This window comes from Pseudorca crassidens, chromosome 19, assembly GCF_039906515.1.
Source record: "Pseudorca crassidens isolate mPseCra1 chromosome 19, mPseCra1.hap1, whole genome shotgun sequence".
NCBI lineage: Eukaryota > Metazoa > Chordata > Mammalia > Artiodactyla > Delphinidae > Pseudorca > Pseudorca crassidens.
Genome location: NC_090314.1, coordinates 13032550 through 13048866, shown reverse-complemented (window position 1 = coordinate 13048866; position 16317 = coordinate 13032550). Strand labels below are relative to the sequence as shown.

The following is a 16317-nucleotide window of genomic DNA, read 5'->3' as shown; positions in this document are numbered from 1 at the left end:
GGTGGGAGACAGAACATCATGAAAGGAAAAATTGAATAAAAATTTTCAAAACTGCAGGCCTTAAGCTGAAAGGGGCCATCAGGTGCCCAACAACGTGGATAAAATAAGCCCATACGAAGGCACGTGCTCCCAAAGCATCAGAGCACTGGGAACAAGAGGAAGTTTCCACAAGCTTCCAGACTTCATACAAAGGATCAAGAAGTAGAATGGCTTAAAACTTAACAGCAACACTGGAAAACTAGACAACAAATAAGTGATGTCTTTAATATTCGGAAGGAAATGATTTCCAACTGGTAAGTCTTTACCCAGCCAAGCTAACAATTATGTGTAAAGATTAAATAAAAGTACTTTCAGACATGTAAGATGTCAAAACAAATCTACTACCCAGGTAGTATTTCTCATGAAGACACTGGAGATGTGTTTCAGCAAACAAGGGGAGTAAACAGAGAAAGAGAAACATGGAACAGAGGAAACAGGAGCTCCAACAGGGGAGATTCCCTGCAGAGCGAATCTCCAGGATGCTGGGACAGGAGGTCCCAGATAACAACCAAGCAGCAGTCTGAGAGGACGCACAGCTCAGACCAGAACTGGTCAAAGAAATGGAAAGTCCAGAATTCCCGGTATGTCTGAACACCTTAAGGAGAGATTTAGACAATGGGCAGAGAGTTTGGTGTTGGGTTGGTGATAAGTCCATAGAAAATCAATGAAATAAAAAAAAAAAACCAAGACAATAATGAACTGCATGGAAGATTGGGCAAGGAAGGAAAAGTAAGCCTAAGAGATTAGATGATGCTGCTGTCAAGGGACTTACAGAGGCATCATAATGTGAACATTGCTGGGTGATCTCACCAAAACCATTACCATCTCCCGGGAGGAGAGGGAATGGGGTGGCCAGGGGGACGTGACAGAGGAATATCATTGTCATCTACAGAAGGAAACCAGTAGATAGTGCCTAAAACTGAAAAATCAAGAAGTTGCTACAAGCTCCATATTTAAAAGATAAAAGATAAATACCAAAATAACGCACTGAGAAGTTGAAAATTTTTGCCCCTGGGGAAAGAAAAAAGGGAGAGGGACTCTTTCTAGTAACAAGCTTCATAGATATATTAGGCTCTTTAAATTAGGTATAACTTTGGACTTCCCTGGTGGCTCAGTGGTTAAGAATCCGCCTGCCAATGCAGGAGACATGGGTTCGAGCCCTGGTCCGGGAAGATCCCACATGCCGTGGAGCAACTAAGCCCGTGTGCCACAACTACGGAACCTGCGCTCTAGAGCCCACGAGCCACAACTACTGAGCCCGCGTGCCACAACTACTGAAGCCCGTGTGCCTAGAGCCCATGCTCCACAACAACAGAAGCCACCGCAATGAGAAGCCTGCGCACCGCAACGAAGGGTAGCCCCCGCGTACCACAACAAGAGAAAGCCCGCACGCAGCGACATAGACCCAAAGCAGCCAAAAATTAATTAATTAATTAATTTTTAAAAAATTAGGTATAACTTTGATAAAAATAAAAACAAATTGTACATTTTTATATTGGGCATTTGAACAGAAGGATTTTTGAAGTCTCTTTCAGCTATAACCGTCTGTAACTCGAAGTTACTTTTTTAGGAATCACAATAAGCAGCTTTCTTGAACTTGAGGGCTTTCAGGGTCACTTGTCGATTGTGAAATGACCCCCTTAAGTCAGCAAACAGATCAGATGCTCATTTCTCTGTGTGCTTGGTTTTTGGGTTCATCTTGGCACGGCTGCCCTGAGCCATGTGATTCGGTGGTAAAGCATAGGATGGATGAGATTTGGAGGCAGGTCAGCTTTCCGCAGACTCCCCCCAACTCCTACCCCAGATGGACCCCTGAACCTGGCCAGTCAAGGGCAGCTCCTGCCTGCACTGGGGACTCTCCTAGCCCCGCCCTCCCCAGCACTCCCTCTGCATCCTCACAGAGCTGCCGAGTACATTCCCTGCGACAGCACAGATCCAGCTCAGTCAGGCACTAGCCTTGTCTTCACCACCTGTTCACCACTGGCAAGGCATCTGTACCCACTTCACATCCACAGTGTGTGCTGGGGACCGTGGCGTTGGGCTGACTCACTGCCGGGAAAACGTGGCCGCTTCCAGCCAGCGAACGGATGACACCAGGAGCCACCAGCTTGGCCATCCAGTGAACACAGCAGCCAAGCTTTTCTCCACCCTTGAGTTAGCATTTATTACTCTTAAAATAAGGCAGTGCTGTGCAGCATTAATTCAGGACAAGGAGCTGCAAATTCCAGGCCCTTTTGAAGGCTTGTTTTCACAATGAATTAATGGGTCTTAATTTAACAGGGTATCGACAAACGGGGCTGCTGGAAGAATTCCAAGAAGCTGCTTTCTGCCCTGGTCCTGACCCTCTGCAGCCACTACACCGACTGACCGACTGACGGCAGCATCACAGTGCAAAATAGTAACAGTAGTAGTGAATATTCACCGAGTGCTTCCTGTGTGTCCAAGTGTGGTGCTAAGTGCTTTATATGCATATACATTTAATTTATAATTAAATTTATAAATTTAATAAATTAATTTTATGCACTTAATTTTCACAGAAAGTCTTTGAAGTAGACACAATTACTATCTTCACTTTACAGAAGAGAAAATGAGTTTACCAAGGCAAATTTGCTTAAGATCACATGGGTAGGAAGTAATAGTGCCAACGTGTGAACCCATGTATTGGTAGAAGTCCCCAGAAAAGTCCTCTTTGGGGGATACGAGTGCCCTAAATACAGCATTTTGTAACCAGGTACTTTCCTTTTGCTTGAAGACTGTCCTCCAAGTTAGATGAAACTTACTGGCCTTAAACATAAAGCAGGCTGATAAAAAAAAGAATGAAATTTTGCCATGTGCAGCAACATGGATGGAGTTGGAGGGCACTATGCTAAGTGAAATAAGTCAGAGAAAGACAAATACTGTATGATATCACTTATATGTGGAATCTAAAAAATACAACTATTGATTATTTTTAAAGAAAGCAGACTCACAGATATAGAGAACAAACTAGTGGTTACCAGTGGGGACAGGGGGTGGGGAGGGAATCTAGGGGGAGGGGATTAAGAAGTACAAACTATTACGTATAAAATAAGCTACAAGGATACGTTGTACAACACAGGGAATACAGCCAATATTTTATAACTACAAATGGAGTCTAACCCTTAAAAATTGTGAAGCGTTATATTCCACACCTGTAACATATAATACTGCACCTCAACTATACTTCAATGAAAAGGTAAAGATAAAAAAATGTAAAATAAAAACCATAAAACAGGTTGATGCAACTTGATTATGCTGCAGCTATTTGAAGTTAGGAGCAAATGCTCTGCTTGCCATGGAGAAGAAGTATAATCGCGAAGGATTGCCAGGCCACTAGTGCCCCAGCAGCCACTAGGCGCCTGGCTGTTTTCAGGAAGCGTTAGAATGAGACCCGAGATCAGCTTTCTGGGATGGCTTTGCTGGCGCCATGACCTTGCCAAGACCCTCAGCTGGGTTGCTGTCCCACCTGGCTAGAGAGGTAGCTCCACTTGCTCAGCAACCTGCGGGCTGCAGGTGTCTCCCCTCCCATGCCCTTCCCAGGTATCGGTGGGCCTGCCAGGATGGGTGGGTCGCTGAGAACCCAGGAACCAGTCAGCCACTTCCACACCATGGTACGGCAGGAATTCCGTCATAGCTGGACCTTCTTTCTCTGGGCTTCCATTGGGTCCACCCAGGGAATGGGGCACAGATCTCCGCTCCCAGATCCCATGGACCTCTCAGGTGGTGCTGCCTCCTCAGGGCTATTCCAGGAGGGCTGGGGGTGCCCCACCTGGGACCCGCGTACAACTATACTCTCAGCCTTTTCCGCCACCATTTTGGGTTTTTTTTTTTTTTCCTTCTCCCAGCATTTGGAATTTTTTCAGTTCCAGAGACCAGATGGCAGCTACTTCTCTCAGCCTCCTAGATTTAAACATTTTTGTCTAAATGTCCAAAAGAGCTTTCTATAACATAACCTCCAGGAAGAAATTCACAACTGTTTCCTTTCCGCCATACCATGCCCCTTCTCTGAAGTAAGGAACAAAGAATGATGGGGCTGCTTAAAATTGGAGGGAAGGTTATACTAAAGGAGGTAAAGAAAGGTCTGTAACGTTTTACAACTACTTTCCTACCATGCAAAGCTCTTCCTCTGTTAATTAATTGATTTACTTATGCAGTTGCATGCTATAGCAGCTCACACTGGCTCTCAGAGCTAATTGTTCCATTTTCAGGGAATCCACAAGCTGACTGGTAATCTATTCATAACTTGAAATCAGCCATGTTAAAGTATTTACATCACGAAAAGCGGCCAACACTGCAGGTGGGGGCACACCTCTCCCCTCCACAGAGCCGGTTGTTAAACATTTACTAGCACACCACTGCTTACATCCATCTCCTTCCACCAAGAATACAAGGTGGATTTTACAAAGTTTAGAGTATCAAGGATGTTAATCACTGCCAGTCCCACTTACTTCTACTTTTTTTTTTTTTTTTTTTTGCGGTACGCGGGCCTCTCACTGTTGTGGCCTCTCCCGTTGCGGAGCACAGGCTCCGGACATGCAGGCTCAGCGGCCATGGCTCACAGGCCCAGCCGCTCCGCAGCATGTGGGATCTTCCCGGACCGGGGCACGAACCCGTGTCCCCTGCATCGGCAGGCGGACTCTCAACCACTAGCGCCACCAGGGAAGCCCTACTTCTACTTCTAATGGAACTTCTTCTACCCACAGTTTCTGCTGAATAAGTAGTCGTGTTCTATAGCTCATGTGCCCGTGACCCTGAGCCATTCTTCCCCACATACAGCCACGGCTGACTGCCCTGGGCTGGGCACTTGACATGCTGCCAATCTATTCACTGGCCAGAAAACCGTGTCTTAGAGCTGTTGACTCAAAATGATGAGCCTAGAGAGGGTTCAGTGGATGTGCCACTGGAGACATGCAAATTGCCTTGATTTCTAGCCGGAACGGCTGCAGCCGTAGCTTATCCTGCTCCTGTGGTCTCAGGTTGCCCTTGCCTCCACCACTGGGACGGATGAGGGACTTGCCTAAATCCCTCAGGGCGATGGCCCCCCTTATGCCTGCTCCACAGGCCTCTTGCCTCCCGACTTAGGACTTCCTTGTTGCTGCTGAGACAAGAGACACCACCAGACCCAACCGGATTTCCCACACCAACAACCCAGAAATGTCAGGAATTAACACCCTTGGGGTGGGCGAATTTTAACCAAAGGGCTATGGGAGCCAACAGATCAACCTGTCCATTGCTCCCCTTCGCATCTAGCCTAGATCAATGCTTCTCAACCTCAGCACTGTGGACAGTTTGGGCTGGATGATTCTTTGTTTGGGGGGCAGGGGTCCTGGGCATTGTAGGATGTTTAGCGTCATCTCTGGCCTCCACCCACTAGAGGTAATAGCACTCCCCTTAGTCATGACCATCAAGAATATCTGCAGACACTGTCAAATGTTCCCTGGGGGACAAAAATCACCCCCGGAGAGAACCACTGTCTAGACAGACTCTTTGGAGACGCTGTAGTTTCATATGGCCTCTCTGATCCACAGTACCAAGGAATCAGCTTGTTGGAAGCTGTGGCAGCTTAGCCACTCTCCTCCAGGTGCCCTCCCTCAACTCCTACTCACACCCTTTCCCTCACTCCTGCTTCCTGAGGTTGTATTTTGCAATGACGCATACGTTTTCATCCCAGGTTCAGTTTTCTAGAGAACCTGTCTGCTCCTAAGCAAACCTTTTCTTTCAATCTAGGTCTTGTTTTTCTCATCTGTATAGAAAGAGATTGGATGTCATGCTTTGAAATATTTAAAAGACATGACGTTCACAGGATGCGTGTCAGAATCAGGAGCCCAAGTAGTACCAGCAGGCAAGAATGTAAGAAAATCCCTGAAGGACAAAGTGAAGACCTGCATCTGAGTCCAGAAATCTGGCTGTGTTAGCACAGGATGCAAGAACGTGGCTCTGCGTCAAAAGGCACAGAAAAGAACTCGGGAAGAAACAAGTTAAGTTCTACTTCATTGAATTAGAAGTGTGAGATGGCTACCAAGAAATAAGTGTCATCTGGGTCACATCAATAGAAACGTGGAGTCCAGAATATGGGAGGTGGCCATGTCACTCTCCTTTATACCGCTCCAGGCTCACCCGAAGTACTGAGCCTCTGACACTCTCAGAGGGACATGAGCAAACTGGACTTGACCAAACGAAAGTGGCTGAAGATAATATCAAGGATCAGAATCCACTGTGTTGGAGGACCATTTGGAGGAGCTGGGAGTGTTCCTCCTGGAGAAGAGAAGACAGAAGGGAACGGGAGACCAGCTTCGAGGACCTGAAGGGCTGTCTTGGGTCAGAACGAACAGCCTTCAGCTGTGGGTTCTCATTATCCAGACCTAGTTCAGGAATCCAAATCGATGGAATCCACTGAGAGATGGATCACAACTAAACCTGAGTCTGTGTTTCCCATATTCCTGGCTTAAGCTGCCTTAAAAGGAAGGGGGCTGCATGGATTCTGCAGGGCCTGGACAGAAGCAATGCTCATAATCATAACAGCTCCCACTCATCGAGTGCTTTCTGCACACTGATATGAAATAAGCACTCTACGTGTATTTCATCTTTACAGCAACCCCAGCGGCTAGGTCCCACTTACAGTGAAGGAAACTGAGGTTTGGAGAGATTAAGCAACTAGATGGCAGAAGAGCTGGGAATCAAGACCCTATCCTCTGACCCCAAATTATGTGCTTAAATGCTACTGAACTAGGCAGAGGTACCACAGAAAAAGACAGAAGCATCAGCTGAGAGAATCGTAATGGTGATAGCCAACACCTGCATGGCACATATGATGGGATGGGCCCAATTTTTTTTTTAATTGATGTATAGTTGATTTACAATACTGTATTAGTTTCAGGTATACAGGAAGGTGATTTGGTTTTATATATACACATATAGGTATATATATTCTTTTTCGGATCCTGAGTGTTTTACATATATCACAACACTTATTTCACCAACTCTTGGAGACAGTGACTATTATTCCCATCTACAAGAGGGGAAACAGAGCATGGAGAACTTAAGCAATTTGTCCAGGGTCACTGGTTAGTAAGCGGTGGAGCTGGAATGCTCCTAACTGCTACACTGCCCCCCACCCCAACCTGAACTAGGACGCAAGGGTCTCTATCTAAGTGGCCTTCTAGATTCCAGCATCTGTGACTCCCTTCTTAGAAGTCTCAGGTACAAACACACCTTTCCCAATGGCTCGCTACACACTCTTATCAAAGTCACAAATGGGCAGGGGGTGCCCTTGGCCCCTGCAGTAGCTGGGTTTTGTCCCTTCCCAGCTCCAATCCCACCTGACAGCCATGCTCTTCAGGGGTGGTGGATGCTGCCCTCAGAGACCGACGCCGGCCACCCTAGCCAGCCCCTCCCAGAGCCCCAGCCTCTGAAAACTGCCCCTGCCTCTCTGCCACTTCACTCCAGTCTCTGACAAGGGTGGCTATTTTGGGTGAGAAATGGGGCAGGCAGAAAAAATTTCATTTACGCAATTAAAGAATAACTGCATTTTTCAAGATTAACTTCATGTTCCCAGATTGAATGCAAAAGGCTGTTAGCCGAGGATTTCCATTTCTGTACCTGACATGAGGAATGGGAATATTTGTTCTGCCCGGGAGGATTACACCTTCCATTAATCTCCGTTTTATTGAAAGTTTAAATAACAGACCGACACAATGTGATCAATTAGCAGCGTAATTCCAAGGAGATGTCATAGCAAAATTAAATCTCGAGCACATCCGCTGCAAAGATGCCTGCAAGTTCTCTCCAGCCTCCCTCCACCATTGCAGTGTGTATATTTTAATTGAAAGTTTATTCTGCTATGTGCCTTGTCTACTAAATTTTAATTTAACACTGTAATGAGAAGGGTGTTTCTGAGGAGCTCTTCACAGACAAGTTGAGGAGGTTACACAAATTAAGAGAACGAGTGAGTTTGCGGCACTTTCCAGGCAGCTGTGGCAGGAGAGGAGTCCCCCCCGATTCTTTGGAGAGGATCCCAGGAACCAGAGAATCAGCCCAGGGGACATTTAGCATCTGTGACAGCTAGACCAAAAGATGACCCCACCATAAAGGAAGAGATTTCAGGCAAAACAAGGACTGTGTCTCTTCTCCCTTCTCCTGCCTTCCAGAACCCTTCTAGCACCCCCTATAGGCAAAACCCAACAGGAAAGCAACTGGCCAAGTGAGAATGTGGTCTCAGTCCCAGCTTTGCAAAGGAGAGTAGAGAAGGGCAGGTCTGGAGGGGAGAGGCAGTCACTTTGTAACCAATATAATACTTTGGGGAACATGACTTTGCCCCTCTGACCCTTAGCTTCCCCTGCAAAATAGAAATAATAACACCCAGTCCTCAGGGTTGTGGTGAGAATCCAGCGAGTTGGACTGGGTGGGGGTTTAAAGCATAAGATTCAAAGGTGGGAAGGATTGTTCTTTTCCACTGCTTCTCAGAAAGATCACAAGGGAGCTTCTCTTTCTGGAAGGCTGACCTCAGACGAAAAGCAAAATGTCAGGTAGCTGAGGTTGCAGAAAGGCCTTGACTCGACTGGGAAGTAGTCTGAGGCCCAGACTGAGGAAGCAGGAAGATGGGGGACAGAGCCTGCGTTGTCCCCAACAGCAGGACAAGAGCAGAGTGGGCACCAGCCAGTTATGTTTCAGTAAAGTCAGAAGTCAGTTAATCACAAGGGTCACTTCACGGGAGCCTTGAACTTCAACTCCACCAGACTATATCTAACTTGTCATCATAGCCTAGGAGCCTTGCAGTGCCTAGCCCCGGGCACGCCCTCAATAAATGTTTGCGGCTTGGAAGTAAGGGGAAGGGGAGAACTGAAGGCATTAGGTGCACTAGTGACGACTGCTGGTAAAAGATGGTATGGCAGCCCAGCTCTATGAGACCCCCATACAGGACCAGAAGTGAGCACATTTTTGGAAGCCGCTAATGTGGAATCCAGGAGTTTCCAGAAAACGTTTTTTCAAAAATGATAATATTCAGGATTTAAGGAGTTAAATGTCAAAGAGGAGGAAAGAGATGTTGTCTCTCTGACTGCATTCTTCTCACTCCCCTCCTTGCTCTTCACTCCATTCCAGCCACACTGCCTTCCTCCCTTCCTTAAACACACCAAGGAGGCTCCCGCTCAGGCCCTTTGTCTTCGCTGTTCCCTTTGCCCAAAATGTTTTCTCAAGTATTCCCATGGCTTGCTTCATGATTCCTACTCAAATGTCACTCCCTCCAGTGAGACTTCTCTGACCATTGCATCTAAAATAGCAACAATTCCTATCATTCTCGCTTCACTTTTCTCCATTGCACCTATTATCTGCCATTATTTTAAATATCTATTCAGTTTTTTGGTCTGTGCCTCCAGAATATAAATTCCCTGAGGGTATATGTCTTTATTTTCTCTACTATATCCCCAGCCCCTAGGATAATATGACATAATAGTCACTCAAAAATTATGTATTGAATTATTAGAGAAAAAAAGAATGAGATGTGACTCAAAGACAGTACTTTGAAGGTAATTCCCACACCTCCTAATGCATTGGGTGTAAGTTGTGCTGTGAAAACATTTCTCGCTCTTTGTCTTGCTTCTGCAATCCTGTCCATCTGCCCCAGCTTGAGTCTACAAGGCCACCTGCAGACTCAAACCTGAGGGTGCAGAAGCTTCCTGTCCTCTCTTCCTCTCTTTACAAATTCCTTTCTACTCTCTTTGGACAAAGATTCCTCTCATTCCCTCGCATACACGGTCTACCTAAGTCCCGAGTCCAAGGCAGCTTTGCAGAGCCTAGAGCACTTTGGTAATGTCAACCAAGGAGCAGAAGAAAAAACACGTGAGATCCACTCCAAAAATTCGGGATCTAGGAGCCCTGGATAGACACAGGGCTCCACAGGGTCCCCTCTGCCATGGAGCCAGGCCCGCGGAAGCCTTCTCCACTAAGCTGGGTTCTAAGTCCAGCACTGCTGCCAGCCCCCTTCCATCCAGGGGGGTTACTCCCCTCATGCTGACACACAGCCCAAATGAGACTCTTTCTCAAAAGCATCCAAGGAAACGCAGCCTAGGATCAGAAGACGCTGTTATTGTTCCCTTGTGGTAACTGGGTTGGCAGCAAACCCAACACAGCAGCCTTAGACACAGACATTCAGCAAACATGCACAGAACTGAACTGAGATCTGTAGAAACCCCAGGGCTGAGACCTCCATTCTGTCACGTACCTCGTTCCCAACTTGAACCCTAACTCCTCTCTCCTCCTCTGCAGTGGGGCACCCTCCTGGATCATGGGAGTCCCGTGGGTGATCACGTCGAGGGGCTGCCTATGGAAGATGAGCCTCGCTGACCATTCCGTGAATTCACAACTTTGCCAGGCAGCTAACAAGCTCTGTGGCCAGGAAGTGCAGCGGAGTGAAGGCCCAATTACGGCAGAGGAGAGCCTCATACAAAGGGCTTAAATGTGCTTACAAGGCATTTCGGAAGGCCAGGGAGCCCCTAATGGCCTGCCTGCTGTCAGAGAGGCAGGAAAAGGCTGGGAGTGAACAGGCCTCTCTGTGCTGCTGCCTGATGACGTTTGTCATGAATCTCTCTTGTTCAGAGTCAGTCTGGTTGTCAAAAAGAGGCAGGGGGAGGTGGGGCAGTGGGCATCAGTAACAGGTAAGGAGACAAGCACAGCCATCAGGGAATTTCTATAAAGCACAACTCCGGACGGCTTCCCTTCCCCTCCTCAAATACCTCTAGTGGTCCCCCATTGCCTGCAGAACAAAATACCAACTCCTCCCATCTGATGATCAGAAAAGTTCACTTCCCAATTGCTGGATTTCTCAAAGGACGTGGGCACCAGAACTGCCCAGGCATTTGCTTAAGAGGCAGATGTGTACACCCCGCCTCCCAGGTTTGGATTTGAATCTTGGGGTGGAGTAGGGGCTGGATTCTGATGTTTAACCAGCTTCCCCAGGTGATTCTCAACACAGTCATTCATTCATTCGCTAAGTATTCAGTGAATTCTTACTCTGCGCCAGGCACTGTGCTGGGTGCTGGGGAGAAGAGGTAAGCAAAAGGCATTCACTCTCTGTTCCCCCGGAGAGCCACTAGGGGATGGACGTGAATCGAATAATCACACACACAAACATGCACTCAGTTACAGACTTTGGGTACAGCCGAGTGCACGCTCAGCGCCTGCAGTGGTGGCAAACCTGGGCTCCTCTCGGCTCTGCCTCTGCCTGTGTGACCCTGGGTAAGTTACGGTACTTCTCCAAGTCTCAGTTTCTTCCCCTGTCAAATGGAGCTAATCATGCATCCCTCCCTGTGAAGTCTGGTGCTTCCTAGGGGCACAAGCAATGCTGGCCTTGTGGGGCAGGGAGGTGGCAGCAGGGGTCGGACAGGCATTCGTTAGGATGCAAATGGCCTTAACTGGTGCTCAGTCAAGTTCTGTGGAATTGACCTAAATGTTTACAACTTCTCCTAGTTATACTTTCTGACTTACTGATGCTTGAGGAGAATTTCACCTGGCTTTCAGGGTCCCTTCCTTTCCTTCGGAGGGAACGACTTTAAACCCAGCAAAGAGCAAGTTTACTCCCGAGATTCTTGATGGGTTGAGATTCTGGCTCGTGACCTTGGTCAAGTCACTTACCCGCTGAGCAGGGCCTCCTCACCCAAAGAACAAGTAAGCTGGACTTCGTGATGTCTAAGACCCTCAGCATGGGCAGCTTCTTGTTTTCAGATGGGACTTTTAAAAAATCTGCAGTTATTAATATTTCATTGAAGAATCCCATGTTAGCACTAAGAGCATAGGAAGGACATCATTGCAGAAAAAGAAGATAACCTTCCACAAAAAGAAAAGTTGGCAACGCTATACATATAATACACGGGCATTTAGTTCTCACTTTGACTAGCTGGTGAAAGCTTCCCTCCCAGACCAGCCACAGACCAGAGACCCATGTTTGGGGCTAAGAACCTAGTCTGATGACGGTGGTGATGGTGATGATGATGATAATAAAGAAGAGACCTATCACAGACGTTTACGTAGCAGTCACTACGTACCTGGCTGGCTTCTAAGTACTTTGTATATATTAATTCATTTAACTCTCACTACTACCCTATCAAGTAGATTTATTATTGACCCCATTTTGCAGAAAAAGTCACTTTCTCCAGGTCTCACTGCTAAAAAGCTGTGAAGTTCCTGAGGGAGTTGAAACAATTTTTTGAATAGTCAGCTCATCATTTGGATGACTTAATAGTTCTTTTCTGCCAGAATGTTCCATCCAGTGGTCCGTGTTGCCTGACAAGCAGTCAGGGACCAATGGATCCTGCTAGACAGGTCTGCTTTGCCACCGGGCGACTGAAGCTGGGATGAGATGGGCTGATGCCTCAGCATCCCCAGAGAGAGAAAAGCAATGTTCAGTTCATCACCTCAACGTCATGGCCAAACACCAAGCCACCCGGCATCTCCACAGAAACCCTGTAACAGGGCTGCATTTCAGCCTCAACCCAGAAGCCCAGTTTGGGTCCCTTGGATGCTGAGGGGGAAAGATGTTTCCTTGCCTCCCCTCTTGTCTCCACGTCTTCAGCTGGCCCCCAGTGAGCGTCTGCTGCCTGTCAGGGGCCCCAGAGGTACTCCCGAGCCAGGCCTGCAGTGGCCCACAGCTTAGGAGAAACAGAATAAATCCACAAGTGACTACAATGCCATGTGGACCGTGTCACAGCACACGGGTGAGCAGACACTGTGGCAGACGGGAGGAAGACACATCCACGTCAGCGTGGAGGCTTCTGCAAGGATTGAATCCCACTGGGACTTGAAGGGTGAGTGGCCAATTCGGGCAAGGTGAGGCCATTAGCAGACTGCTGAGGCCTTGCTGAGCCCTGGAACTTTCCAGCCTCAGAAGCAGGGTGGGAAGCCACACGAGCGCTCTCCCCTCCCCTGGGGGACAGCCAGCCTCTCTTCCTCTCACAGAGGAAAGATGCAACTTACCCGGCTGGGCCACGCAAGGCCACCACTCAGAGGGGGCTTAACAGTGGGGAACGGTACAGAGGCACAGATGGCTGGCTAGCAGGACCCGCTTCTTTAGCCGAAAGTGTTCTCGCATTGTACTTAGATTCACGGAAGCATAAACCAGGCAATTTGGATTTGACCTCAGAGGTGACTCTTCGACGCTGGGAAGTATCAGTCTGGCCCAGCAGAAATAACGATCTTTTAAATTTGCCTAACATTATATAGTTACACTTCATTTCATTTGGCTGGTACCTGCAGATGTAATCAGTGTTCACACTCATTCCTGTCATTACCCAAACGAATTCTCTGTGTCACATGGTGTAAAACACACATCCAGCCATCAGCCAGGACTTTTTACCCTAATTTTATGGCGCCCAGGTGGCCAAAAACCTCTGGGTTTGAGGTTTGGGAGGGGCCAAGATTCTGGTCCTTCAGCAGAATAAACTGTTCTCAGTCACTGAGGGAATCAGAGCTAACGGGCAGCCCTAATGAACAGCTCACACAACGCCCAGCTCAGTGGAGCACAGCGGACCTTACAGGAAATGTCTCATCTCCAAACACAAATGCAGTGTCCAGCAGAAAGCAAGCAGCATGGGGGACACGCTTGACTGAGAAGGAGAAAAGTGCCCGTGACCGGAGGAAAGCGTGCTACTGGAGCAGGGGCCACAGATGTGCCTGCTTGGTTAGGCCTCCCCTCTTGCCCTCCAGTGATCCACCATGGGAAGAAGTTTCCCCGGGTGGCCCTGAACCCAGACCCCAGAATGAATATGGAAGAGCGGTGAACCGGACCCACAGCCTGGAGCTAACGCACCAACCCAGCACAGTCTCAGTTAACAGAATCACAGTCGACCTGCAGACTCACGACCATGAGAATAAATGCTGGTTTTTAAGCCACTGAGTTTTGGAGCCATTTGTTATGCAGCGTTATCCGGCAAATGTTGATGTACCAGGGATCTGAAAGCTCTCAAAAGCACCCAGGAGAGAAAGGGTCAGTTGTAAACAGCAGCCAACACTAGAAGAAATAATTGTCAGATTCCCCACCGGTTATGGGGACCATTCCTGCCCTCTGACCTTTCCTCTTGCCCCAGCCCAGCCCCGCGGGCGCCTCAATAGCTAGTGGCGTGGGGAGGGGAGAGGGGGAGAGCGCGGTGGTCAGGGTTATACGGCAGCTTGGCTAGACTGCAATCCCCAGTTATCCAATCAGATACTAACGAAGGGGTTGCTCTGAAGGTATTTCATAGATGTGATTGAAGTCCATAACCAGTTGACTTTCAGGGATTCTGTCCTAGAAAATCTGAACGGGCCTGATTCCATCAGCTGAAAGCCCTATGAGCAGTGCCGAAACTTCCCTGAAGGAGAAGAAATTCCACCTCCAGAGAGCAGGGAGCTCAGGCCAGGGAACTCACCCTGCTCCTCCTGACAGCCTGCCCTCCAGATGTCAGCTTGGCCTAGCCAGCCCCACAATTCTGTGAGCCAGTTCTGCTCAGTAAACCTCTTAATACAAATCTAATACTGGTTCTGTTTCTCTGGTTGCACTCGGACTGATACAGATTTTGGTACCCGGAAGTGAGGTGCCACTGTAGCAAACAACCAAAAGTGTCCAAGTGGCTTTGAAACTGGACAGTGGGCAGAGGGTGGAAGAAAATTGAGGAACATGATAGAAGAAGCCAAGATTGTCTGGAACAGACTGTTAGTAGACATGTGGGTGTTAAAGCTCTGCCAGTCAGGGTCTAGCAGGACGTGAGGGGCACGGTAAGAAAACCTGTATCTTCTTAGAGAACACTTAAATCATCGCTAACAGACTGCTGGAAGAAATACGGATGTTAAGGATGCTTCGTGAGGGCTCAGGAGGAAATGAGGCGCACGTTATTGGAAGCTGCAGGAAAGGGGATCTTTGCTGCCTAGTGGCAGACAGCTTAGCTGAATTGTGTCCTACAGTGTGTGGAAGAACTGGTAATACAGCAGAACTGGTAAGCGATGAGCTTGGAATGGGAGATGAAATTTCCAAGCAAAGTGTTGAAGCTTCAGGCTAGTTTCTTCTGGCTGCTTCTAGTAAAATGCAAGAGGAAAGAAAGAAATTGAGGAAAAGAACTCTTTGGGGGCTTCCCTGGTGGCGCAGGGGTCGAGAGTCCGCCTGCCGATGCAGGGGACACGGGTTCGTGCCCCGGTCCGGGAAGATCCCACGTGCCGCAGAGCAGCTGGGCCCGTGAGCCATGGCCGCTGAGCCTGCGCGTCCGGAGCCTGTGCTCCGCAACGGGAGAGGCCGCAGCAGTGAGAGGCCCGCGTACCGCAAAAAAAAAAAAAACCTCTTTGGAGAAATGATTTGGGAAAATCTCAGCCTATTCACATTGCACATGATAAAATTAGGGGATTCGCTGTCGGGGTAGCACGCCCTGGAGAGAAGGAGATGTGATCATGGAGACAGAGATTGGAGTGACGTGGGACCACAAGCCAAGGATAGGCAGCCTCTAGAAAGTAGAAAAGGCAAGGACATGGATTCTTCCCTAGAGCCTCTACCAGGAATGCAGTCCTGCGACCCATTTTAGACTTCTGAACTGTAGTATCATAAATCCAGACCTGTAAGATAATAGATCCAGAACTGTAAGATGATACATAACACAAAATCATGGCCACTTGTTACAGCAGCAGTAGGAAGCTAATACAGAGAGGTGAAGAGACAGACCTCTCGCTACTCCCTTTTCCGACTGCAAGCTTGAAACGCAGTTTGGAGCTCTGGGTGTTACTCCAGACACAGGACATTTTAATTACTGAACTGAAACCATCCTGGGGGCTAAGGTGACCAGAGGATATTTTATGATCCAAGTGTACGCTGAGAAGTGTGGGGTTCCTGGAGATCTCATCAGAGCAGGGGGCAGTCAGGCCCCCAGTGACGGTTTAAAGGGGAAAAACTGAAGTTGCGCCATGAAGATGTCCAAGACGCCTGCTCATTCCAGAAAATATTGGTGCTTGAACATTCAGTGACGGAGAGAGATGTGTGGATTTGATCCCAGTGTCGAGAGGATGTGCGGGTAATGGAAGGGCTCCTGGGACCCACAGCCAGAGCTCAGAGATGCCGTCACTGCGGCCACGGCAGGGTCCCGTGGGAGAAGAAGATGCTGCTTCCTCACATCAGCTCCTCTGGACCCTCCTCATGGGCCTGGTCACCTGGCTCTTCATGCCGTGACCTCACTTCATCCTTCCTCTGGGTGGCGCTTTCAGCCTCTTATCGCCCTTCCTGAGCTTTCGCAGCTGCCTCCCCCATGGAGGGGTTGA

At 48.3% G+C, this 16317-nt stretch overlaps 1 long non-coding RNA gene across 1 annotated transcript in view; it reads right to left on the bottom strand.

The window, feature by feature from the left end:
* The window catches only part of LOC137212736 (uncharacterized), a 94142-nt gene that overhangs the window by 39103 nt on the left and 38722 nt on the right, over window positions 1–16317 (bottom strand). The window lies entirely within an intron of this gene.